The sequence below is a fragment of the Sturnira hondurensis genome, unplaced genomic scaffold (assembly GCF_014824575.4).
Source record: "Sturnira hondurensis isolate 20B ecotype Veracruz unplaced genomic scaffold, ASM1482457v3 Scaffold0006496, whole genome shotgun sequence".
In the NCBI taxonomy this organism is placed as follows: domain Eukaryota; kingdom Metazoa; phylum Chordata; class Mammalia; order Chiroptera; family Phyllostomidae; genus Sturnira; species Sturnira hondurensis.
Genome location: NW_028079127.1, coordinates 18,602,318 through 18,628,534, shown reverse-complemented (window position 1 = coordinate 18,628,534; position 26,217 = coordinate 18,602,318). Strand labels below are relative to the sequence as shown.

The window sequence follows — 26,217 nt, the reverse complement described above, 5'->3', positions numbered from 1 at the left end:
AGATGGTCACCAAAATAGCCATAGATGGGCAGAGCCCATTCCTTACTTCCAGAGGATAAGCTAATGGAAATCCATGTGTGTGCATGTGTGAAAAATTTCATTCGGGTGCAAGGGGCTGATATAAGTCAGCTTTTTGGAAAGTTTCTTCAGACAAGGGAGAAAGAATATCAGGCTAAACTTTCCCGAGTCTCAGAAGCCAAAGGACTAAGTGAGAATGGAAAATCTGAGAACACAGAAAGCTCTGATCCTTTTTGGAGCACCTTCTGCAGATCTAACTTCCCATTGACAGTTTGGGAACACATAGTTGTATTTTTATGACCTAATTTGCTCCGAAAATAACTACGGTAGGTATGCCTCGAAGCTCCAGGTGTGAAAGCCCAGAAGAGGGAGATGGGGAGAAAAAAGGATTTTTCCATAATCCCCCGATTTTATGAGGAAAGCAAAACCTTTTTAATAATCCACTTTCAGAATTTTTTCTTCATCTCGCCAAGGTTCACAGGAGGAGGAGGACGTGGGGTTGTAGTGGAGACAGCAGACACAATAAGCTCTTCTCGTTAACCTGAGCCCACGTGGCAGCCATTACCAACTTGAGGAAGGAGAATCTGCATCCTTAACCTCCCCTTGAGTGTCAGTAATCCAAAAAGCTTTTCTTTTCCTGGCTTCTTTTCCAGGGCGTCCTGGAGACAAGTGCGCATCCCTTTCGCGGGTCCATGAGGGCGGCGCGAACCTCTGCAGGAGGCGATAGTAGCATCAGCAACGACCCTGCCCAACGTTAAGTACTGTCTCTCCGCGCCAGGCGCTTTTATCCTCTCCTTCAATCCTATCAAGCCCTCAAGGTTACCCTCACGTGAAGAATGAGGAGGAACCGAGGCTCAACCAAATCCTTAAGTGGCCAGCGTGCCTCCCTGGTGGCCGGCAGGGTGCAGCCCTTTCCCGTCGGACCCAGCCCTGGAACCATTCCCGGGTGGCTTCCGGCCTGGGATTTCAGCGCCGCGTTCACTCCTGAAACGGTCCTCGGGAGCGTAGACGGCGCTCTCCAGGGAGGAATCGCGGTCCACCTGGCGCGGGGCGAGAGCGGCCTCCGCCAGCTCTCGGCGGAACTTTCCTGTCGGCGGGGTGTGTTCCCGTCCGGGCGGCCTGGCGCGCGGGCCGGGAGGGGGACGCTTTTTGGCGCGGACCGCGAGCGGAGGCTTCGAGCGCCGTCGCCTGAGAAGACCCGAGCTCCGTCCCAGCCAGTCCGCGGCGCCCGGGCCTGGCCCGCTGCTTCCCGCCCGGGCCGCCGCCCCCGCCCGCGCCTCCGCCGCCGCAGACGCCGCCGAGGCGGGCGCAGCGGAACGCGAGGCCCCTCGGCCCTGCCTGGCCCTGCGCGGCCCGGAGCCGCGGCGCGGAGGTGAGTGCCGGTGCCGGCCCCCGGCTCCCTGCCCGGGTCGTCGGGACCCGCAACAATGGGGGCCCCGTGGGGACGCGGCCCGGGCCCCTGGCGCTCTGCGGCCTGGTACAGCGAGTCGGTCCCGGCGGCCCGGGCCTTAGGGCGCCAGATCCGACCAAGGAAACGCCAGGGACCGGAGGCTTGGAGGGGATCTTAGCTTCGACCCGGGGCCCCGGTGGCTTGATACTCAGGATTTTTTTAGCCTGGGAAGGGAGTCGCAGGGGCACGGAGACTTAACTCTAGTGGCGTCCGCACACAACGCTAGGTGCAGACGCCCTGGAGGCCGACCATTGTGGGGTGAACGTGGAGGTCTTGCGTACGGAATTCCGGGGGCCTCCATGCATCTGGTCCCGAGGCGCCTCGCGTCTTTCTCCCCCGGCCCCTCTCCCCGCGAGGTCTGTGACCTTGGCTGGCTGGGGAGACGAGGCAGTGAGAGTTTAGCTTCTCCGAGGTAACCGGTGATTAGTTCCTGGAAAGGCCAAGGATCAGCGGGGCGCAGGGGAGTTGAGCCTAGAGCTGGATCCCCCAGGGCCCAGACGCATCCTGTCCTTGGATGGTTCTCAGGCAGGGAACTTGCCGCTAGAGTGTCCCTGTGAGTGGCGTTAGGACAAGGCTGAAGTGTAGAGGAGGGTCGGTAGAGGGTCGGGTGAGGTTGGAGAATTTGCTCTACGTGGGCCATGGTGGTGGCAACCTGGGAGAGAACACGGGGACTAAGCAAAGTGGGCTGCCTGGTGGAGAATGACCTCTGAGTGCGGGGGCGTGGGTGACTCAGACCCGTTAGAATCCCACTGCTTGCTGTGGATGCGGCTGACTCTGTTGGGTGATGGGGCTGGGAGGGGCACCCGGGGCTTAATGAGTTTGTTTCCCAGTAGAAGACAGTGTGGGCCAGTCCTCCTTACCCCAGGTCGGAATGGGAGCTGTCATTGGCAGTATTTTAAGTAAAGAATTTCTTTGTGGGATGTGGATTCAGAGCTTTTTTCTGTTTATTTTTTTCCTCCTTTGGTTTTGAATTGTGACTCATACTTTCTTTACAGCACTGTGACTTTGTAATAGACAAACTTAGACACCACAATTTATGTAAATTCTAGGGGGTTTCCAATTTTTTAATAAATCTGAGTTAATTTAAGGGCCTGTTTTTACTTATTTCAGTGCCATTGTTTAATGAGTGCAACTCTACAGAGGGGTGTGAAAACTAACAGTTTATGTTGTTATAACTTCTTTATGGGTCAAATATGTGGTGATGGAAGGAGACTTGACTGGGTGGTGAACACAATGGAATATACAGATGATTTATTATAGCATTGTGCACTTGAAACCTATAGGGTCTTGTTAACCAATGCCACCCAATGAATTTAATTAAAAAATTGTAATGTTCTTTATATCCCTAAATCCATGAAATGTTACTTTTACCGATAGCCGTGAAGCCATTGTATTGAATCTGTTAAATCTTAGTGACTCTCAGCTCTCACAGGACATCATCTTCACTAGAAGTGTTACCTGTCTCTGATGACTTTAGTCGGTCAACCATGTCTCTCCTGTGTCACTGGGTATGCAAATGAGATTCGCAACCATGCACCAGAGCTCTGCATGCCGAGTTGGGCAAAGGCTGGTGCGTTGTCTGTGGCTGCACTCTCCAGCCCGATATGGAAAAAAGCAGGGTCAGAAGCTTTGCACTGTATCAGTGTAGGATGTTAGGAAGTGCTGACTAGTTGGAGTCTAGGATACGTTTTCAGGTGAGATGTGAGGGAATTTCAACAATTTGTAGTTCTCTGGATAGTTCTGGGGATTGTTTTTTCCCTTAATCTTTAAAATGTTATGTATTTTCCTTAAGTCGAATTCTTTGTCTCTCTTAAATTTTCTTCTATCTTACGTAATTCATTCTTTCATACACCAGAATCTGTTGAATTGTGCCAGACACCGTGTCAGGCACCTCCACTGCGGTGATATTTTTGACATTAGTAGTAGTTGTTCTTAGTTCAGAAGTGCCGTGGATCTGTGAAGGAAGGAGTGATTCAGGCATATCAATATCAAGACCTTTGAGTAAGGTCTTTATAAAGCATTGACTTTGATGAGTGACAACTGATTATCTTCATATATTGCCATAGAGCTAAGTTTAGCTCTCATTTTTCTCGTTGGTACAGGATTGTTTTTGTATTATTTTATTTAAACACACTTGCTAATTGAAGTGCTCCTGCAGACAAACCACAAGGTAAACATTTTGTTCCCGAGTGTGTCTGGATAAGCAGTGACTCACAGATGTACGTGTGGTCAGGTTCCTCAGGGGCTGTCACCCTTTCCTTCCCACTGTAGTTTTGAGAGCGTGGAGGTGTCCTTACCTCCTTTGTCCAGATCACTGTCTATAGCTGGGAGCATATGGTGTCCCCTAGAACAGGAAGAATAAGGTTGAGGTAAGACACAGTCTGTTTGAAATGGCCTCTTAATTTTTACTGCATAAAATACAATGTAAGTTACATTTGCTTATTATTATTTATTTTAATGTAAACTATATTTGAATATTTTTGCTTTAATCTCCATTCTGATCTAGTAAAATGAAATTTTGTCCATTGCTCTCTTTTCTATCTCTCTGTGTATCTATTTGGCCAGAAATAAGTGAAGAAAAAATTTTAAAGATTTTATTTATTATATTTTTAGACAGAGGGAGTAAGAGGGAGAGAAATATCCATGTGTGGTTGCCTCTCACCACCCCCCCCCCCCACTAGGGGACCTCGCCTGCAACCCAGGCATGTGCTCTGACTGGGAATCAAACCGGTGACCCTTTATTTTGCAGGCCAGGGCTCAATCTACTGAGCCACAGCAGACAGGGCTAAATGGAGAGATTTGAAATCAAGGCAATTAGATAATAAATTCATTCTTTGAAATATCTCTAAGGAAATAGAAACTGGCTTATTTATTGCTTTGAAGGCAAAGTGATTGCTGAAAGAAGTGATTTCGACTACTCTTAGTCAAATGGATGAACTTCAGAAACTCTTGGAAAGAAGGCTTGGGAGCTTTTTATTCCATTAGAAAACTAGGAGGCGCCTAGTAAAATGGGAAGGGCATGGGCTTTGGAGCCGCCCGCCCTCTAACTCTTGCTTGCTCTTTGACCTGGGTAAGTTTGTAACCTCTCTGAGCCTTGCTTTTTGTTTTATTCATTTTTTTTCCATCTGTAAAATGGAGCCAATAGAACCTCTGCAGGTTGTATTGAGGAGTGGAGACGTGGGCTGAGGGGTGGGTGTGGTCAGGGCTTTCGGTCAGTAAGAGTTAGTGGAGTTCGTGGTATTGGGGGGCACTGTCCTCAGTAGTACTAGTAGTAGGAGTGTAGCTGGGTGCTGTGCATGGGTGAGGGGCACAGTTTGCTGGCCTGGTGAGGCACCCTGGATAGCTGAGAGGATTGTCAAGGTACTTCAGTGGGCAGGAGTCAACACTATAAAGTCCAAGGTTATTCCTGGCACTGGTAGGTTTTTTTCCCAGAAGTTTCTATGGAGAAACCAGGACACAACCGTTTGGCATGTCCATGCTAGTGGACATTCCCATTGACAGAGTGCTAGAGTATGCCAAGAAGCATTGTGTTCTGCGTGGCCCCTATTCTGGATTTTTCTCTGGCTTTCTTCTATTGCAGTGATTTTTCAACCAGGGTACTGCAAGAATTTTTAAAACATGGAATATTCAGGGGTACTGACCTCTTTTCTCTTAGGTGGTCAAATAAAAGAATGACAACAGCCAACACAACAATAGCCATCTAGTGTGAATGAATCAAAGTCATATCTATATAATTTTTTTTGTCACATCAGCAAAAGATCGATCTTTTGGCATGTCACGGAATTTTAGTAATTAGTTTATGTGCGCCATGAGAAAATGTTGAAAGTCACTACTCTATTGCCATCAGAGACTTGACTTTGGTCTTTTTGCCTGGAAGGTGCCAGATGTTGGGAAATCTCCAGATGTCCTCTTTCTCTAATTTGAGCTACTTCGATAGAATCTAGCACTCTGTTTAGAAAAGTTTTTGACGAACAGAAGGTTCACAGATTTTATTTTTTCCCTATGAGAGCAAAAAAGTAGGAGCCAGACAGAAGTGATTCAAAGTATCTGCCTCCAACTCTCTCTTCATCTTCCTTAGTCACGCTAGGTGGTCTTTAACTCCGATTAAAAGTAAATGATATTCCTCTGACTTCAAAATACCGTGAACATCTGGATCCTGGTGTGTCTCTAAGCTAACACCTCAAGGGACCTTTAAGACCAGGCCTCTTAGGCATCTTCTTTTCAGTCCCTCCTTTGCCACTTAAGGCCCGTACTGAACCCTAGAAGGCCCCCGCCTGCTCACACTCTCCTTCCTGCTAATTCTCCTCCCCGTTCTGTTGCTTATCTGACTATTAGGCTGGAAGTGACCGGAATTCAGCCCTTTTTAAAAGTGCTGAATACCCCCCAATACCACTTTTAGAAGCCTTCCTTGGTTCTTCCCAAATTAAGCCGCATGCTTCTCCTTTGTGTGGCCTTTGCAGGCTGTGCCAGCCTTTTCCATAGTCACACCTTACTCTTAACTTTTGGTATGTTTGTGTTTTCCTTGCTTATTTTGTGACCCACTTGAGGGCAGGACCTTGTCCTACTGATTTTTCTGTCCTGTACCTCACCATTTCTGACATAGAGTGGCACTCCCTAAACGCTTGTCAAGTGAACAAACAGATGAGCTCTGCGTATGAATGCCAGCAGTTGCTCCTGGAGTTGGTGTTATGGTGAGAGTTCTACCGGAGTTCTACCGTCCTGGCTGCATCTGATTTTGTATTTCCAAAGACAGTGTTCCTCCACCTTTGTTTATAGGTTGCTAAGATCAATACTTAATTTTGCTGTGAAAATGTGTTGTTCATTCCATGTGTTCATGGTTTGAGGCTGGGGGATATTATCTGTTCTCTTTGGGTCTTGCAGAAGTTACTGTTGAAAGAGAATGTAACTGTTTTCATTGATATTAACTAGATCTTTCATTGCCCATTTACTGACTTGAGCACTTCATCCTCATGTGTGAAGAGGAGTGACTAAGTCAGCCCAGGCCACAGGGTCTCCAGACAACTACTGGCCTGGGAGTGGGCAGTGGATTCGGCACTAGGATGTGTGACTTTGGTCGGCTGATGAGCCTTTTGGAGACTCAGCTGAGCTCAGTGTCATCACACTCAGGATAATGTCAGGTTACTTGCCCAAACTTTATTATAGGAATTGGAACTCAGTGCTGGGTCTTTGCTCGGCCTAATACTGTGCTGACACTGGAACTAGTGTATTCTTTGTTAGGAGGCTGTGTGCTCTTTCTGAGTTACTGACCTAGAAGTTAGGGAATTATGCAGAATAATTTAGTCACCCCTTAGTTGTTCTTAGTGGTAAAATCACTTGAGAGCGTGTACTGTCCAAATTACTTTGGTTCAATTTTTGTGGTTGATCAGATGGCACAGGAATCCCACTAAAGGCCGGAACGCAGAGCTGTACTGCAGCTGCGCAGTTTATTCTGTCACGCAGATGCCGGGCTCAACTGCCTGCGGAAAAGGGAAGCCCGGAAAGGAACTGTAGGTAAAGATCAACATTGATGTGAGATGAAAAGGGAAACTGAGACAAAGCAGAAGGCACTTGGAATGTGGCAGGCAGGTGTTAATGGGAGTCTTTCTGCGAGTAGTACTGAGAAGTCAGGATTCAAACTGTGGGGACGTAGGCTGGACACAAGGAAAGCATGGGCCGTTTCAGCCGCACGGGCACCCTGGAGGTGTGAACACACACTCCAGGTTTCACAGCACCATCGATGCGAGTTACATAGAAGCAGAAGTGGAAATGTTTGCTGTACTCTGATAAGTACACCTGGTATATGTGTGATATTCTAGTTTAGGAAACACTTCTTTATACACTGGCTTTCCTTCACCTCCAAACCACCCTGGGAGGCAGATCTCCCATTTTGCAGATGGTTAAGCACACAAAGAGGTGACCGGGCTCACTTTCCAGTCCACGGAGCCATTAAGAAGAAAAGCTAGGACTTAATGCTAGGTTTTCTGATTCTAAGTTTAGGACCCTTTTTTAAGTCCTCATAGGATATGGTTAAGGCTTCAGTTTGGGGTGAATCATCAGATGGTCAGAGTCATCCCTCATTCAGGGCTTCTGACTTGTAGAGGATACAAGGAAAGAAGCAAGCGCCACACGGGCCGTGGAGCTTCATCTCTTCAAAGAGCAGGCCAGCAACTCTGGAAGAACTGGGTGGGGGCAGAGCCCAGAGGGAGCCCCACCCTCCTCACAGGTCACTCAGTGGTCAAGAGAAAAGTCCAGGGCCCGCAGGATGTTTTTGCACTTGAGGACCAGTCGCACAAGCAGGGGTCTTCCTTCTAGTGTGGTGATGCAGAGAAAATGGAAGTTTGGGAACAAACACTTGAGGTGTGGTATGGTTTGAGCTCAGGCCTTTTCCTCCCATTGTGCTGTCTAGCCCCCCAGCTCCCCATCTTTCTCTTCCCCACTCTTTCTCCCACCTTCACTGGGACGCCTGTGTGCCATTGGTCCGCAGTTCCAGTGCTACCGGTGCCATCCCCTTCACCCCCAGGTCTGAAAACCCTTTGCCTGCCTGCGTGCGTGCTCTGTCTTGCCCTGCTGGCTGCCGTCCCTGAGTTACCTCCCTGGCGCCTGCTGCTGCCCCCGGACTGCTTGCTGTTTCTGGGGAGTCAGGAGAGTGGGCTGCCATGGCTGCCGGCATGTGCTCACCTTTGCTGGGCGCTCTCTGCCCCTCAGGGTTCCGTTTCCTACCCCAGCTTCTTGCATGTCCCCCTAGGCTCTTTGTCCCCTCAGGCCCTCCACCTGTCCTCCATTCCCTCATTCTTGACCTTTCACCTCACTTTAGGGTTTATGCTTCCTTATTTTTTTCCCACTTTTCTTTCCAGTGTGATACTTTCATCACTGGAGTCTCTTGCTTTTGGAAAGTCCTTGTTTGTACTGGTAATGCATGAGCACAGTAAAATTCAGGCATTTTTAAGTAAGGAAAGGAGCCCAAATCCTGTGTCTCAGTGTTAACTACTGTTACGAATTTGGTCTATAGTTATCCACGTTTTTTCCCTGCACTGTGTATGCTAAGGGTGAGAGAGAAAAGTAATTCCTTTTTGTATAAATGGGATCACAATGTATCTACTTCAGTGTTACTTGCTCCCCTCCCCCCTTCAATGCTTGGGTATTTTCCCATTTGTATCTTTTAATAGTTACATAGTATTATATCATATTTGTATCAGTTTTTTTAGTTACCAGCATCCTTGAATATATGTGTCTTTCTATACTTCTTTGTATACATTGCTTACATCTTTTTCTACTTTTTACACATACTTCTTTGTTTTACTTCTTTCTTTCTTTTATTATTTTTTAAAATATTTATTTATCTTTAGAGGGCAAGGGAAGGAGAGAGGAAGAGAAACATCAATGTATGGTTGCTTCTCATGCATCCCCTGCTGGGAACTGGCCCCTGCCAGGAACTGGCGTGCAACCCAGGAATGTGCCCTGACTGGGAATCGAACCACGATAGTGTGGTTCGCAGGCCCGCGCTCCTTATTTCTTTATTTAATCCTTACTTGAGGATATGCTTATTGATTTTAAGAGAGGAGAAGGGAGGAGGGGGGAGGGAGAGAGACACCAATGTGAGAGAGAAACATCTATCGGTTGCCCTTTGTATAGGCCCCGACTGGGGACCAGGCGTATGCCCTGACTGGGAATAGAACCTATGACCCTTCCATCTATGGGACGACACTCCAGCCAACTGAGCCACACTTGACAGGGTTACTGTGTACACATACTTCTTAGGATGGAATCCTTCAAGTGGAATTTCTGTGTCAGGGGTGATGTATGTTTAAGATTTTGCTAGATATTACCCAATAACTTTCAAAGTATTATTTATGTTTCTCCTCTAGCACTGACATTGTGAATATTTTTAATCTTTGTCAATTTGAAGCCTAGATAACTCATTTTTATTTATTATATGTTTCCTCATTGAGGAGGATGGGCATTTATCATGTGTTTATTTCATATATATTAATTGATCGATTAACTCATTACTCATTGCCTTTTTTCTAGCTTTTTCTGATGGTCCCTCCCCTCCTTTTTTTGTTTTTACCTGCACACAAGGTACAGCCATGGTGGCTGTGCTTGGCTCTGGGCCTCTTGTACTGCCCTAGCCCTCCCCTTTCTCTCTCTCTTTGTGTAAAATGCAGTTTTACTGCCATTTTCTTACTGTCTGCTTCGTCTGTGTCTTTTAATCCTTTGTGGAATGGCTTCTGGACCTGTATTTCTCCTGAACACTGTCTCCAAGGTAAATTCTTTACTGCCTGGACAAAGGTTGTTTTCTTTGATGTTCTTTCTCCCTCGGTTTGACCCACTCCCCGGGGAGGGAAGCAGCGCATGAGTAGACTTTTTATTATGGAAAATTTCAAACATATACAACAGTGGGGAGTGCAGTATAATGAGTACCACATACCCAGTTTCAACAATTATCAACATTTCCCCAATTTTTCTTTCAATTATCCTGCCCAGTTTCTTTTTTGGTTCTTACTGGCATATTTTAAAGTTAAATCTTGGACATGGTCCCTGAGTGTGTGTCTCTCTAATAAGAACATTTTAAAAAATTTTCTCCTTTTTAAAAAAAGATTTTATTTATTTTTAGATAGGGGAGAAGGGGGGTAGAAACAGAGGGAGAGAAACATCAATATGTGGTTGCCTCTTGCGCACCCCCAGTGGGGACCTGGCCCACAACCCAGGCATGTGCCCTGACTGGGAATTGAACCTGCGACCCTTTGGTTCGCAGGCTGACACTCAATCCACTGGGACACACCAGCCAGGGCAGAACATTTTATTTATTTATTTATTGTTAATTTTTAAAGCTTTTATTCATTTATCTTTAGAGGGGAAAAGAAGGAGAGAGTGAGAGAAATATCAATGCATGGTTGCCTCCCATGTGTCCCCTGCCAGGAATCGGCCCGCAACCCAGGCACATGCCCCAACCGGGAACCGAACCATGATCCTCTGGCTCTCAGGCCCACGCTCAATCCACTGAGCTACACCAGCCAGGGCAGAACATGTTATTTCTTAAATATATCTACCTTGTCATTTCCTACCCTAATAAAAATTTATAATATTTCCTCAATAGTGAGGACTTGGTTTGCAACCCTCACTCTGATGCCTGCTCTTTGACTCGGGCAGTTTAGAAGCAAGTTTTCTCGTCTAGACACGCAGCGACACAGCCATAGCTTGTGCAGTGCTAGAACGGTGACAGCGGTGCTGCCTCACGCCGTTGCGTAGGTGGTTCCATTCACCCCTCCGCGCGTGCTTCGCAAAGGGCTTCCCCTAAACGGGGCTAAAACGTTGTCTTTACTCTCTGTCCATCTAACCATGGACACATATGTCCATCTATACGTGTACTTATTGAACATGTATGTGTTCTCTCAAGAGGCAACACTGACCTTGGTTTCTAGGATTCCGCACTATCTCGATTTTCTGCCTGCCTCTTAGATATGCCTTCTTACAGCCCCTTCACCTGTGCCTTCCCACCCCCACGGGCCCCCCATGCAGATGTAAGCGGGCTTTGCTGTTTTCTTCTGTTCCCTCTGTAGCCTGGCCTCTGAGATCAAGCTCGTCCACCGCTACCACTTCAGGCTGTCTCAGGGATTCCGTTCTCTGACGCCCGTTTCTGTACGAAGCCCACGCTCCATCCTGGCGTTTGGACACTTCTGTCGGGCCAGGGGCCTGGCGTAACGCGCAGTGAGCTGAGTCTGCAGACCAGGGCTGTGTCTCGGCCTCGGCGGCGCACTTCTGGCATTTCCGTGTGTCGCCACTCTGGGTCTTGGTGTGCAGTCAGGAGGATGGGAGGGCAGGATTAGAGTCGGAATCCTGTCCCGCTTCAAAAGCCTGTCAGCTGTGAGGAGCTGGTTTCAGAGATGCCCTACTCAGCATGTGTGGAGCCACGTCCACCCTTCTCCTCCCCACTCGGGTCTCCCTGCCTGGCATCTCCCAGGACGGCCAGCGTCACCCTGTGGTTTTGCGCGCTCGTTTGTCTCCAGCACCGGGCCGGTTACCTTGTGCTAGTTCTTCAGTTAGTCTTGACTCCTGGCTCTTCCTGGAACTCACCTTTAAAAAAAAAGCTTATCCTAACCCAAGGACTTCTTTTTGTTGCTTTTAGAGAGAGAGGAAGGGAGAGAGAGAAACATTGATTGGTTGCCTCTTGTATGCACCAGGGCCAGGGATCATACGTGACCAGACTGGGATCAAACCTGCAACCTAGGTGTGTGCCCTCATGGGGGATTCAAACCCGCAGCCTTTCGGTTACAGGACAAGTGCATCACCAACTGAGCCACGCCAGCCAGGGCTGGAACACGCCTTTGAACCTTTGCAGCTTTGCATCTGTATTCAGTTTCGTTTGACTGTATTTCCATTATTTCCCTTGAATCTGTGTGCTGGCCAGTTGAAATTGTGACCGTCTTTCCAGGCTTAGTTCAGGTGACAGCTTCATCCACGTTGGAAGTGGTCCTCCCTCTTTTGACTCTCGTGACCGGTGGTGCATCAGTGACCTTGCACGATGTGGCGCATACTTCAGATATTTGCGTGCGTGAGTTTTGCCTTAGTTCTCCAGGACCAGTTTGTAGTCTCCAGTTCGAAGTCTCCTTGAGCGCCACATTAACGCTATGCATAATTTTGCATCATACTGTGTCTAGCACAATTCTTTGTGTTAATGCTTTTGCAAAATACAGATCAAATAAGTGACTGAACTAAAGTGGACCCTGTTTCAAGTTCAGAACATTTATGGAAATTTTTTAAACCATTGTGAAATGGTGCCAGTGGTACTAACTAATTCAGCTACTAATTCCTTTGTCAAAACTCAGAGTCCTCTGCTTTCCTGTCCTGTCTCAGAGTTGGGAAGTTTTTCTGACTCTTGAATAGTGTGAGTTAGCTTCTCCAAGCAGAGCTGGTACTGCTGTTGCCGCCATGGAGTAGTAGCTAAAGGCAATCATCAATATGTATTGATTGCTAACTTACCATGTACTAGGCACTGTGCTTTTTTTTAAAGATTTTTAATTTATTTATCTTCAGAGGGGAAGGGAAGGAGAGAGAGAGAGAAATATCAATGTATGGTTGCCTCTTGTGCGTCCCCTGCCGGGAACTGGGAACTGGCCTGCAACCCAGGCATGTGCCCTGACTGGGAATCGAACCTTGATTGTCTGGTTCGCAGGCCCACGCTCAATCCACTGAGCTATGCCAGCCAGGTATTTTTTACTTAATTTAAAAACTGATCTTATATGAGGTGTGTACTGTCATTGTTCTCATTTTATAAATGAAGAAACCTAGGTTTAGAGAAACTAAGTAACTTTTTCATGCCCCACAGATAGAAAGGGCCAGTGCTGGGGCTCTGACCCAGGCCATCTCATACCAGTCTGTGTTCTAAACTGGCGCACCGCTTTCCTGTCCACAACATGCGACTGTCAGTTGGCTCTTTTACGTGTTTATTTTCTAGCACTTAATCCTCATCAAGTATCTTGCATGAATTTCTCTATTCTCCCTACCCAGCCCCCGAACATTAGTTACCCCTCTGTTGTTCTTCCTGATTTTGGTCAAGTGTATACCATCATTTTTGCAGTCACCCAGACTTCACACCTCAGGCTCATATTAAATTCTTTTCTTTCCTTCCTGTGCGAAAGATTCAGTTGAGTTTTTGTTGGTGTTATCTCACACCTGCTCATTCTTCTGCTCTCCGCCTTATCCGCGACCCAGGCCCCCAGGTCTGGGCCTGGACCAGGACGGCTGACTCTCTCTCCAGCCTCTTTGTCTGTGTAGCCCTCCTGAGAGGGCTGCCATTCACCCACTTCTCCAGTTAAGTTTCCCTGTGGTTCCTGCAGCCGGGTTCCTGAAAGAAAGCCAGTTTTCAAGTAACGTCATGGTCACCTGGGAGCTTCTTTAAAGCCTACATGTAAAGTGCACACACTGTGAGGTTGCTGTTCCTGTTTCCAGCTCAGGGATGAGAAAACAGAGACTTAAAGAGACCGAACCACCTACACCATTTGTGGGAACTGGGGAACTATGGGTTTTTAACTAGCTCTTCAGATTCTGATGCCCTGACACAGTCAGAAAATACCAGGCAGCCTTCGAGAACCCCTTTGAGAATCCCTCTCAAATGCTGTCTTTTTCTGTAGTTCCAGTGACCGACCCCCTCCAATGAGTGGGTCTGAAATTTCTGCAGCATTTGGCTCTGTTGATCACACCGCCTTACTCATGTCTTTCCTGAGAGCACACTCCCAGGCTGGTCCTTGCCCCTCCTGACTCTCTGTGAAGACTCCTTCCTTCCTTCCTTTTCATTTTTTTAACTTTATTGATTTTAGAGAGAAAGGTAAGGGGTAGAGAGAAAAAGATCAGTTTGTTGTTTTACTTACTTATGAATTTATTAGTTGATTCTTGTATGTGCTCTGACCAGGGATCGAACCCACAACCTTGGCACACTGAGATGACGCTCTGACCAACTGAACTACCCGGCTAGGGGCAGACTCCTTACTGCCTCATGGTTTGGTCCATCCTCGATACCCTTCCCCCACTACATACACTCTCTGAGCACCTTCTGTATGTGAGGCTTCCATTACCTGAACTTTCAAGAACACCCAGATAGATCTGTTTCTGACCCCCAGTCTGTCTTCCAGCTATTTCCTGCATTTCACCATTGACAACACTATTACCTACCCCTTAATCCAAGCTGGGAACCCAGGCCATGGGTAGGAGCCTGGAGTCTGGAGTTAGAAGTCTGGGGTGGAATTGAATTCTGCCCTCTTTAGTTGGGTGTATTTGGGGTAGGTCACTTAGCCTCCCTAAACCTTAGATTCCTTATCTGTGACGTGGGGGCAACATTACTTTCCTCACGGTGTTATTGGGGAGGTTCACTGAGAGAATGCAGATAAAACCCTTCCCTACGTGGTTGATGTTCAGGGAGCCCTTCCCTTCCTATGCAGCAAGTGTGCCGGACGCTGGGGGAGACGGTGGGGAGCAGGGCCATCCTTGTGGGGCTCCGGCTGACCAGGGCAGTCTTCCTGGTTTTGCCTCCTTAGCCTTTAATGTTGCCTCTTGTCTTCCTTCTCGTTGCCACTGCTGTATAGTTCAGGGTCTCATCATTGTGTGCCCAGACTGTTCTCACCTGTCTTGTCTGCATTCAGCCTCCAGAGGGTTCTCTTTACATTGGAAATTCAGATGAGGCCACTTCCCTGTTCACGGTCCTTCAGTGGCTCCTGTTGGGGCACATGGGCTGCGAGGAGGTTGCATGGACAGAGGGATTGAGTCTCCTCCGAGCTCAGCAGAGAAGGGCTCAGGGGCATCATAGGCCCATCTGCCAGGTAGGCAGCAGCAGCGGCGCCCAGTGCCATGTGTTTGCCCACCCTGTGTAGGACAAGGGTCAGACTCCATAGCGAGGCCCTGCTGGATCAAGATCTGGCTCATCACTTGCAGTCTCCCCACTTTCTGCCCCCAACCTCTAGCCGCACGGAACTGCGCTTGTGCTGGAGAACCTGTTTAACTGACTTTCTTTTTCCTTCCTTCCTTTCTTCCTTCTGAAATATAATTCACATACCATACATTTCACCATTTTAAAGTGTTCGATTCAGTGTTTTTTTAGTATATTTACAAGGTTATACAACCACCGCCAGTACCTAACTCCAGAACATTTCATTACCACAGAAAGACATCTGCGCTCATTAAGCAGTCACTCCTATCCCTTCCTTGGTAACCATGAGTCTTTCGGTTTCTATTGATTTGCCTCTTCTGGGCATTTCAGAAAAATGGAATCATGTAATATGTGGCTTTCTATGACTGGATTGGCTCACTTAACATAGTGTTTTTAAGGATCACCCGTGGTATAGCATTTATCAGCACTTTATTCCCTGTTATCACTGAGTACTAAGTATTCCATCCCACGGGCTTGCTACATTCCGTTTCTCCATTCCTCAGCTGAAGGAAGAGCCGTCGTCGCCTGCCGTGCGTCTCAGGTTGCTCACAGGTCTGTGTCCGTTGACTGGATGACTCCTGGAGTGCTCACTCGTCCCTCTGTGACCAGGGCTCTCTCATCTGCACCTCTTCGGTGCCTGCCAGCACTGGTCAATAGCAGACGTGGAATCAGTACTTACCAGTGAATCACTTTATCTGCCTTTCCAGAAAGCCTGGTACTTCCTGCCTTTCCCGCACTCCTCAGATCCACGTCACGGTTCCCCTGTGGAACGTCCTTTCCTCCCTGCCTCCATTTGTCTACTTCTGCCCTGCTTTAGGGTTTGTCTCAAGGTCTGCCTCCTCCAAGAAGCCTTCCAACAGCGCCAAAGCCTCACACTCCATGGCCTCCTTCTCTGAATTTGGGTCCATTTGGGGTCACTGTCATTCGTTATACACTCAGTAAGTGTAGTCTCAACTGTGGCCTTAACTAGATGGATAGTAAGTCCAACACTGAGACTCCTTTATGTGCTCCCAGTACAGCAGAGCTCTGATTGTACAGAGGAATTGTATCTAACATTTTACCTTCCTTAAATTCAGCTATAAGAAAACAAAGAGAGCACGCAAATGATGATTTAAATGGTGAGGAGGTCATTTCTACTCCCCATTTTACTCAGTGAGGGTGTCCCCTTGGGCACCGAAGTCAGTCAGGGGTGTCACAGGAAATGTGGCCAACAAAACCTGCAAGAGTACTTGACTGGCAGGAGAGACGTTGTTGAGGTGGTGGGGTTGAGGGGTTAGGAAGTATTCTACCAAACGAGAGAGGAAGGAGAAGGAGAGGGGAACAACAATAATAATTGAGGGCCATGGAAAATTATTGACTCAAAAGACTTGTTGGGAATGAGGAGGAGGGTAAGTAGGGAAAACGTGCAAGCTGAAATCTTCACACACCTGTTGGGCAGGTCCAAGCACCAAAACACACAAGGGGCCTCGTTGCTGAATGTCATACCCTTTTGGAATTATTCTCAGTGTGTGTTATCTATAGGAATACATACATAAAGCTACTTATACTGTGCTTATGTGGGCAGATGAAGAGGCTTTTCACAGGTGGCTTTGACTGCTGGTGATCTTTTGCCCATGCTGACTGTAGGCCCCCATGGGAGCCCCAGCTGAGATGGGTGGACGGCCAGCAGACTTTGTCAGCAGTACAAGAGCTTGCCCTGGTCAGTCACTGGATGGGGATTTGGAGAGGGGTAGTCACAGCCCCCAAAACATGGTGCTGCTGGGGACGGGGGTGAGGCTGAGCAGGAGTTGTTCACTGACGGCTTGACTTTACAGAGGGAGAATACACATACGGAGGTAAAAGGCTGATTTTACCATTATAAAGTCATATTTATTTATTATGAAACAAAAGAATAAAGACAGAAATAATAACTGTTTGGGTTAAAATTCTACCCAGAGATAAAGAACAGCTAACCGTTTGGTGCATTTCCTTCCTGCATTTTTTTCTATGTATAAATACCTAACATTTGTGTGATTTTATTTTTTAAAATTGGATCTAAATAGTAAGGATTTTTTTGTGCTTTTCATACAGCATTATATTGAAAAAAGGGTCTTAAAAATATTGCCCTGTAACTTGCTCTACTGTGTCTACTTCACGTTCTTAGAAAAGCTCTTCTTTCTCTAATAGGTCAGAAGCATCTTTGGCATAGTCGTCTGTCTCCCATATTGGTGGGTTTGTTCATGAACTTCACCAGGTCTGTTTGCAAGCTCTGACAGGGGCACCTTAGATTCACCAGTTGGTTTAAACGGTGCTCTCAGACCAAATCCCTTCATCGAAGACCTGCAGCCAGGTCTAGCTTGTTAGATGGCCCATGTAGCTAGCTTTTTCACTCACTGACTCTGCAGTGGGTATTTCAGATTACATGTTTAAAAAAACCATTTTATATGTTTAGAGGAAAGCTTGATTTTTGAAAAAAATGGAAACTTTGTGCTGTGGCAATATCTTAAAGAACAATTCCATTTCGATGGCATTTTTGGCAAGTTTTTGTCCCTTGAAGATTCACTTCTCTTACTGTTTCATAAGTGAAAGTAGCAAAGAATGTCTTGTGAAATGTGCAATCAGTACATTCCTTTGAGAAATCAAATTTGAAACAGCAGCATCAATAAAATAAACTGTTGAAGTGGAAACTTACTTTTCACATTTAATGTGTTTATATTTTGTCCCCACTGATAGTCTTCCTTCCCCAAGTTATGTCTCTAGCTGCCTAATCTCTCATAAGGAGTCTTGAATCTTATTTGGGTAGAGCATTTGGTTCTTATTGCTTCCATAAACCCTACCTCTGGGTCACAGGGGGAATATCTATGTCCTGGGTATTTTTCATTTAGCAGCTTTGGTGTCTTACACTCGGTTAACTTTGGCCTCACTTGACTCTGCAGATCTGAACAGAGACATTCCAGAGCCCTGCTTGGTGCCCTTCTGGACTATGGGAGGGCCCTTCGGTGTGGGTTATTCTGGCTGTCGCTGTGTTCTTCCCTCTGTACTGTTTTATCCACTCATTGTTTGTAGGCTTGGTTTATCCAGTTTTGTCTGGGAGGAATGCCTGCTTTCTGGGCTTAGGGCCAACTTTTTACTTAACTTTTGGGTAAAACTGTACAGTCTCCCAGCTGCTGTCTCCAGAGATGAGCTCCCCGAAACCAGTTTTGTTTGTTTAGAAACCAGATAGAGCATATTATGGTGAAAGATGTGACATGCACACTGGAAATAAAAACAGGCTCTCCCTAAACGGAACGTCAGGTGCCTGGGAACCCACACACTGGTGTGTACTGGGCCGTCTCAGCTCCCAGGGCCTCCAGACGGGCTGACACTGTGGTGTTTTCACAGGAGACACTGTGAAGTGCGGGACTTGTTGGTGTTGTGCCACGTCGAGTGCTTGTTGTATTGCCGGGTCATGTCGTGTGAGCCCTTGCGGCACCTGGAGTGCAGGTGTCACCCAGGTGAGGAGCAGATGAGTGATTTGCTCTAGTTAAGTGGTGCCATTCACCCAGGTCTTCTGGCACCACGGAGCTCTCCCTCCGCCATATACTTGTGGCCTCGTCAGCCGTGCTGGCAGTAAGAGGTGGGTTCCACGTGGCATCTGGTCCCCAGTCTGGGCTGTTGTCTGAGGAGGAGGGGACAGCAGCACCCTAGGCCCTGCCAAGGGAAACCTGGAAGAGAACCTCACGTGTCTTTCTCTCTCACTGGGGCTTGGAGAAAGTTCTTCACTAGCCCTGCTTATTTTCTTCCTAAGTAGTTCTCAGATCTGGCCTTTCCTCTGGCTTGTTAACTGGCTCCTGTTTCCTGTCTTCTCTTATTCCATCTGCCACATTTATTACAGCAAATTTTTCTTCCAGACCATGTTTTCAATACTTACAGTGTGCTAACTACTGAGCTGTGTGTCTTTATAGTACAGTTTATGTTTATATTCATTCACTACTTGATCCTCTTCATAATCTTTGAAGGTAGGGGGTTACCTCCATTTACAGTTAAGGAAACTGGCTGAGAGAGACCGAGTTACCGAAGTTACACTGAAAAATGAGCTGGAATCTGTTCTCAGTTTGACACGACACGTACCTATGCTTCTACCCAACGTCCCGTGGTGCAGAGCGGTCTCTGTAAAAGACAGATCTGGTCTTGTCACTCTGATCTGCCTTGTAGGGTAAGGCCCAGTCTCCCTCGTCTGCATCCAGGGTGCCCCATGATCTTGACCCTGTTACTTCTCCAGGCTTATTTTCTCCTCCTCCCCTATACTTCCTACTTTGTGCCTCAGGAGTCCAGGCTTCCTAGATTCCCTCAGACACGTCCCGCTCTTTGGCGTTTCCGTCTGAGTCACTGTCCATAGAGCTCCCCATCTCTGAGCCCCTTCCGCTGTCTCCCCAGTCTTCTGCCATGAGGACCATGCATTCCATTTCTTTCTACAAGTCCAAATGAACAAAACTTTCTTTCTTCCCACTTGATTGGCGAGAGTAGAGGGTAATGATCTCCTGAAGGCAGTGTCTAGAGATGGGAACAAAGCAGCCTTCCCACTCCTCCGCACCGCCCGGTCTCCGGGAAGCCCGCATGCGAGGGCTGTGCGGGAGGCGTGCAGCCCTGGACTAGGAAAAATAGAGACATTTACTGAAGAAGATACAAAGTACAAGAAACGATGTTCGTAGGACAGTCAGCCTCAGTCCCCTTCAAAGGGGGCTCCTTGGGACCTCACGCAGTTCTCCCAGTCTCCATCAGCTGCCCTGTTGTATTTTCCTGAATCTCACTGATGGTCTGAAATCTCTTCCCCCTCAAAGCTGATTTCAGTTTCGGGAGAAGCCAGAAGTCACAGGGCACCAAGTCTGGCTTGTAGGGGGGTGGAGTCACCTGGGTGATTTGATGTTTTACCACAAAACTCTGCACGAGACGTGATCTGTGAGCAGCGCATTGTTCTGGTGAAGCTGCTGATCACCAGCTGTCCATAGCTGTGGCTTTTTTTAAAATAAATTTTTTATTTAATTCTTGTTCAAGTACAGCTTTCTGTCTTATATTCCCAACCCTGCCCGCCCCCAGCCCCATGCTCCCTGCCTCCCTCCCATTTCTGCCCCCCAACCTGTGGCCTTTTGAATCATCTGAATACTTTCCACGGAGGAAGGTTCAAGCTTCACACAAAATTTGATGCAGACTCAGCTCTCCTCGCTCAGTCATTTTGAATGTGGCGGCCACACGGTGCACACGCTCACTCAACAGCGTCTACCGCCCCCGCTGAGCAGTATGGTGAAGTCCTCGTTGTCCACACATGCACATTCCGGTCCTCTCTCCTTGGCTGCCAGGTTACATCGATGTCGTGCGTGCTGTTCTCATTGTATTAACTGTGGCTGGACTTTTCCCCGACAGACCTCGCACATCGCCAGGACTGAGCTTCAGGAATGTGCGTGAATATCAAACCTCCTCAGTCTCAGGTTCTTTTCTGGTTGAGACTAGGACCTTTTGTTGCTTCACACCAGTGCACGGACCCAACTTCTCTTGTTTTTAGGGGACGAGTCTTTGAGGCAGCAGCACTGCCAGCTCCCTGGGGAGGTGCTGTCCTTCCCCAGGGCTAGTCCCTGCTGTCCAGCACAGGCTGCAGCTCAGGCAGGGGAGCCTGCTGTCCTTCTGTTGCATCGTTGCACGAATGTTCTTCCTCCAGTGAGTCTGTGCCCATCACATGTTGGTTCCGTTGCTTTAAAAAAGATTATCTTTTAGTCCAGGTCGAAGTAGTGTGAGCACTGTGAGAAGGATGGGACTCATGAAACGTAGCGGCACAGCTCATGTCCTGCATGAGGCGCAGGGTGGTGTGGGGCCCGTCACCGCTGGAAGGCTGTGTGGACGCCACTTGCTCAGTTCCCACCACAGAGCTGGGACTGGTCTTTTTTGGAACTAATTTTTAATGCCAAAAAATCGCTTTGGGGTGTAGCTGCCTCTTACAACCTTTATTTACTATTTTGGATAGGAGTTGTTGATTGTTTATTTCATTTGCTCATTGTTTATTTTGAGCATACAGAAAAATATTCAGAATAATATAACAAATACATGTTTATGGCCCTCTAATTTTGTTATTTCTCAACATTATACCACAATTTTATTTCAGATATTTATATTTAAAAAAATAAGTAAGTAACAGGCCCTGGCCTGGTGGCTCAGTTGGTTGGAGCATCATCTTGTACACCAAAAGGTTGTAGGTTCAATCCCCGGTCAGGGCATATGCCTCGGTTATGTGTCTGGTTCCCAGTCAGGACATGTACAGGAGGCAGCTGATCAATGTTCCTCTCTCTCCCCCACCTTCTCTTCTCTCTAAAATTGATAAGCACATCCTCAGATGAGCATTAAAAGAAATAACAGATTGAAGATATTTAACTTCCAATCCATTTTCCTCCCTCCCCCAACGAGGTACACTATTCCGAATTACATGGGATTGCCATGCCTGTTACTTCTTTTACTACATTATGTTTCCTTATGACATTGAGCATTGTGTTCTGTATTTTCAAAGTGTACACAAATGGTTATCATCTTGCGTTTACCTTTCTGCAGCTTCTTTTCACTTACTATTATGTCATTGAAGTTTATCCATGTTGATTTATGTTATACTATAGTTCGTTTATTTCAGGTTGTGTGGTATTCCATTGAATGAGTGGACTATAATATATTTATGCATTTCCTTATTAATGAACATTTCAGATCACTCTTTATTTTTCTCTGATCCTTACAATGACACAATGTAAATTCAAAATTGCTTTGTATACCTGTTCTAGAATTTCTCTAAGAGTAAAATTCTGAATCACAGGGCATGGGCATCTTTATCCTGGCTAGATAGTCCCAACTATTCAAAGTATCAGTTTGCATTCCTTCCTGTTGTTGGTAAGAATCCCCCTCAGCTAGCATCTCTCCAGTGCTTTGTACTGTCAGACTTTGCTAAAAACTTTAGCTAATGTGTATGAAATGCTTTTGGCTCATTTGGAATTCTTCTTCTAAGAGTTACTTAGTCATGTCTTTTGATTAGTTTCTACTAGGTTTTTCTTTTTTTTTTTTTCTACTGGTTTTTAAGAGTTTCTCAAAATGGTGGATACCAGGTCTTTTACTGGTTCTATGCTTGCAGATATCTCCCCAACTGTGGTTTGTCTTTGCTTTATGGTCTTTTCTTGTGTAGACATTTTCATTTTTTGATTCAGTGAAATTCATGGACCTTCCCTTTACAGTTTGCATATTTGGTGCCTTTGGATTTTGACTAGGAGTATATTGAGTTTGTAGGGAAAATCAACTTTGCTTTTTTAACCCTCACCCAAGGCTATATTCATCAATTTCAAAGACAGAGGAGGGGGGTGGGGTGGGTAGAGAAACACTGATGTGAGAAAGAAACATTGATAAGCTGCCTCCTTCCTGTACTTGCCCCAGCCAGGGATTGAACCCGCAATCTAGATATGTGCTTGATGGGGGATTGAACCCACAACCTTTTGGTGCATGAGATAATGCTCCAACCAACTGAGCCACTTGGCCAGGGCAGAAATTGATTTTGTAATAGTCTCTCCCATCCATAAGGATCACATCTTTCTGAGTGTTTAGTTCTATTTTAATGTCTTTAGGTGAAGTGTGATGTTTTTTTCCCCACAACAGCCCTACATATTTTTCCCTAGATTTATCACTAGATACCATATGCACATTGCTGCTATTATAAATGATGTTTATAAAATTACACTTTCTGAATGGGTGTTGACTGCATTTTAGAAATAAAATTGATTTTTCTACATTGATCTTTAATCACCTTACTGAGCTCTCCTGTATTGCTAATAGTTCGCCTGTGGATTTTCTGTATTGAAATCACGTAATTCTTGACTATTGACAATTTTCTTTCTTTGTTCCAACTCTTTTGCTCTGTGTGTGTGTGTGTGTGTGTGTGTGTGTGTGTGTCTCATTTGTTGGTTAGGCTCTGTAACTTGATGTCGACATACTGACAGCAGGCAACTGTGGCCTGTTCCCGAATTGAAAGGGAATGCTCTCAGGGCCTCACACTGAACTTGATGATTGCTTTACCTGGTGAAAGGTATCGTCCTCTAGTCTGCTGTTCGTTTGCTTTGTGATTAGAACTGCACGGTGTCTGTGTCTCAGAAAGTGCTCAGGCTCAGCACCGAGCAGTCACCAGCCTCGCTGCCTCTTCCTTTGGCCCTTCTTTCTCCAAAATAACCGTAACAGCTTTTTCTTTAGAATATTTCTTCAAGCTTTTGCTTCATCTCAGCCTTTGCCTTTCGTCCCCTCTACTGTGACACTATCTCCTGGCCCTAAAGTCCCTGTGGGATTTATTTTGGTCTCTGTCCCTCCCACTCGGTGTAATGAAGTTTGGCCTCCTCTCCATGGAATAACATTTTAATTTGCTTGTGGCACACACATAGGCCGTGTTCCAGTCTTTGACAGGTGGCCCTTCCTCCCAAGGGTTAACATCCTCTATTATCTGTTTACAGACATGAGATTTTCCTGCAGGTTCTCTTCTTACTTGCAAAGTCTATAGCCTGAGTTTGGTCCAGACTCCATATGCTTTTCCCCAGAGAAGTTACCAGGAGTGTTAGTTTGAAAGAAGTCTTATTCTACTTCACTGTCTTGGCTTTGGGTCAAGCGCATATTTTCTTTCCCACTTATCTTCGCTAATATTCAGATGTCATTGTTTTCTTTAGGATTTATGTCCACCGTTAGACTACAGAGAGACTTCCAGGGCAGGGTTACTTAAGTAACTCTGATTAGTTCAACGGTGTGAGTCTTAAGCTACTTACTCCTATAGATACAATGCTGAAGTGTGTGTCTGTCTGAGAGCCCAAGTACTAGCCCAGGTTGAATAACCTGGGCCATAAAAGAACAGTGAGACGTGTAATCTAGGAGAGATTACATGAGTCTCCTTAGAAGACTGTTCAGAACTGGGCCACATCTACACAAAGAAGGGAGGGTGAGCTGGCAAGTCCAATTTCTACATGCCTGTGGGGTGCTGTTTGTTTATGCCTTTGATCAGACCTAGTACTGTCAGGAGGGAACCCAAGTGAGACCTGCCTCAGAGATGGTTCCAGCCCCTGCTGGGCCCAGGGGGAGAGTGGGAGGCCTGCGCACAGCAAGAGGACGGCCTGTCTGCACATGGGCGTGCTGGGAGGATTAATTAGCCTTTATAACCCTAAGTTATTATGTCTTAAAGTAAACAAAGTTTGTTACTAATTTGTTACTAAGTAGCCAGAGAGACATGTTTCAAATCTGTACCTTGAAATAAGATATTTTTGTACTCAAGTGTTTAAATCTTTGGACAACTAGGAACAGATAATTCTATTCTCTTCCTTGTTAACTATCTTTTAGAAGGTTATTTATTTTTTTCCACTAAATACTGTATTGTGTATTTCCTAAGGACATTTTAAAATATATATATATATATTATTGATTATACCATTACAGTTGTTCTATTCCCCCCCTTCATTCCCCTCTACCCTGCACACCCCTTCCCCTACCATTCCCCCCCTTTAGTTTATGACCACGTGTCTCAAGTTCTTTAGATTCTAGATTTCCCCTACTATTCTTGCCCTCCCCCCTCTCTGTTTTCTACCTACTGTCTGTGCTATTTTCTGTACCTTCTCCCCCCTTCTCCTCCTCCCACTCCCCTGTTGCTAACCCTCCATGTGTTCTTCATTTCTATGGTTCCACTCCTGATCTAGCTGTCCTCTTGGTTTGCTTTTGTTTTAGGTGTGGTTGTTAATAACTGTGAGTTTGCTATCCTTTCACTGTTCATATTTTTCCTCTTCTTTTTCTTAGATAAGTTCCTTTAACATTTCATACAATAAGGGCTTGGTGATGATGAACTCCTTGAACTTGCCCTTATCTGAGAAGCACTTTATCTGTCCTTCCATTCTAAATGAAAGCTTTGCTGGATAGAACAATCTTGGATGTAGGCCTTTGGATTTCATGACTTGGAATACTTCTTTCCAGCCCCTTCTTGCCTGTAAGGTCTCTTTTGAGAAATCAGCTGACAGTCTGATGGGAACTCCTTTGTAGGTGACTGTCCCCTTATCTTGCTGCTTCTTGGATTCTCTCCTTCATTTTCATCTTGGCTAATGTAATTAGGATGTACCTTGGTGTGTTCCTTCTTGGGTCCACCTTCTTTGGGACTCTCTGTGCTTCCTGGATTTCCTGGAAGTCTATTTCCTTTGCCAGACTGGGGAAGTTCTCCTTTATTATTTGTTCAAATAAGTGTTCCACTCGTGGCTGTTTCTTTTCCTCTTCTGGTACCCCTATAATTCGGATGTGGGAACGTTTAAAGATGTCCTGGAGGTTCCTAATCCTCTCCTCATCTTTTTGAATTCTTGTAACTTCACTTTTTTCTGTTTGGTCATTTCTTCCTTCCTTCTGGTCCACCCCCTTGATTTGAGTCCCAGTTTCCTTTTCATCACTATTGGTTTCCTGTGCATTTCCCTTCATTTCAGTCAGTTTAGCCTTCATATGTTCCTCTAATTTGTGGCTAAAATCCACCAGTTCTGTGAGCATCCTGATCACCAGTGTTTTGAATTGTGCATCTGAGAGGTTTGCTATTTCCTGGTCACTTAGAGTTATCGGCTGTGGGACTTTGAGTTCTTCTTGAGCCATATTTTGGACTGTTCATGCCTGTTACGTATGAGGAGCAGAGCCCTAGGTGTTCACCAGGGCCGGGCCACTCATTGGCTGGGTTGTGATGCTGTATGTGGGGGCGGGGCTAAAGGAAAGCAATGGCGGACCCCTTCTGCTGCTTCCCACCATCACTGCGGGCTGTGTGGTCTGTCCCACTGTGTGTGAATGTGCTACCGCGTTCAGCCCACTGCCTTGAGCCCTCACTGGGTTAGCTGCCGGGGCCTGCATGGTCCGTCTCACTGCTCAGTCCTCTGCTGGTTTATCTGTACGCGAATGTGTAACCGTGGTCAGCCTGCCCCACACCGTCACTGGGTCCGAGCTGCTACCCTGGCTGCCTGTGCACCTGGGTCGGGGGATCTTTCCTGCCCGAACCTGCTCCGCTGCTGGCTCTGCCCCTCTTATCTGTCCCACTTGAACAGTTCGTTGTTGTTGGACTTCCATATAGTTCAGTTTTCTGTTCTTTGGCTGCGTCTTTGTATACTAAACCTTTTTTGTATTCAAACTTGGTTATGGAAGAAGGCACAGTGTTTCCACCTACACCTCCATCTTGGTGGAAGTTCCCAGGACATTTTCTTTTTTTTTAAGATTTTATTTATTTATCTTAGAGGGGAAGGGAAGGAGAGAGAGAGAGAGAGAAAGAGAGAGAGAGAGATCAATGTATGATTGCCTCTCATGCGTCCCCTGC

The 26,217-nt window shown here is 46.5% G+C and overlaps 1 protein-coding gene across 3 annotated transcripts in view; it reads left to right on the top strand.

Moving 5' to 3' along the window:
* Window positions 1–1,013: 1,013 nt before the first annotated feature.
* Window positions 1,014–26,217, top strand: part of RAD54L2 (RAD54 like 2) — an 85,603-nt gene continuing 60,399 nt past the window's right edge. For 2 of the 3 annotated variants that reach the window (XM_037049596.1, XM_037049597.1), the window contains exon 1: window positions 1,014–1,390. The gene's annotated coding sequence lies outside the window, so the exon portion shown is untranslated. Of the gene's footprint in view, window positions 1,391–18,248; window positions 18,373–26,217 lie in introns of all 3 variants that reach the window. The other variant, XM_037049595.1, reaches the window with a different exon arrangement.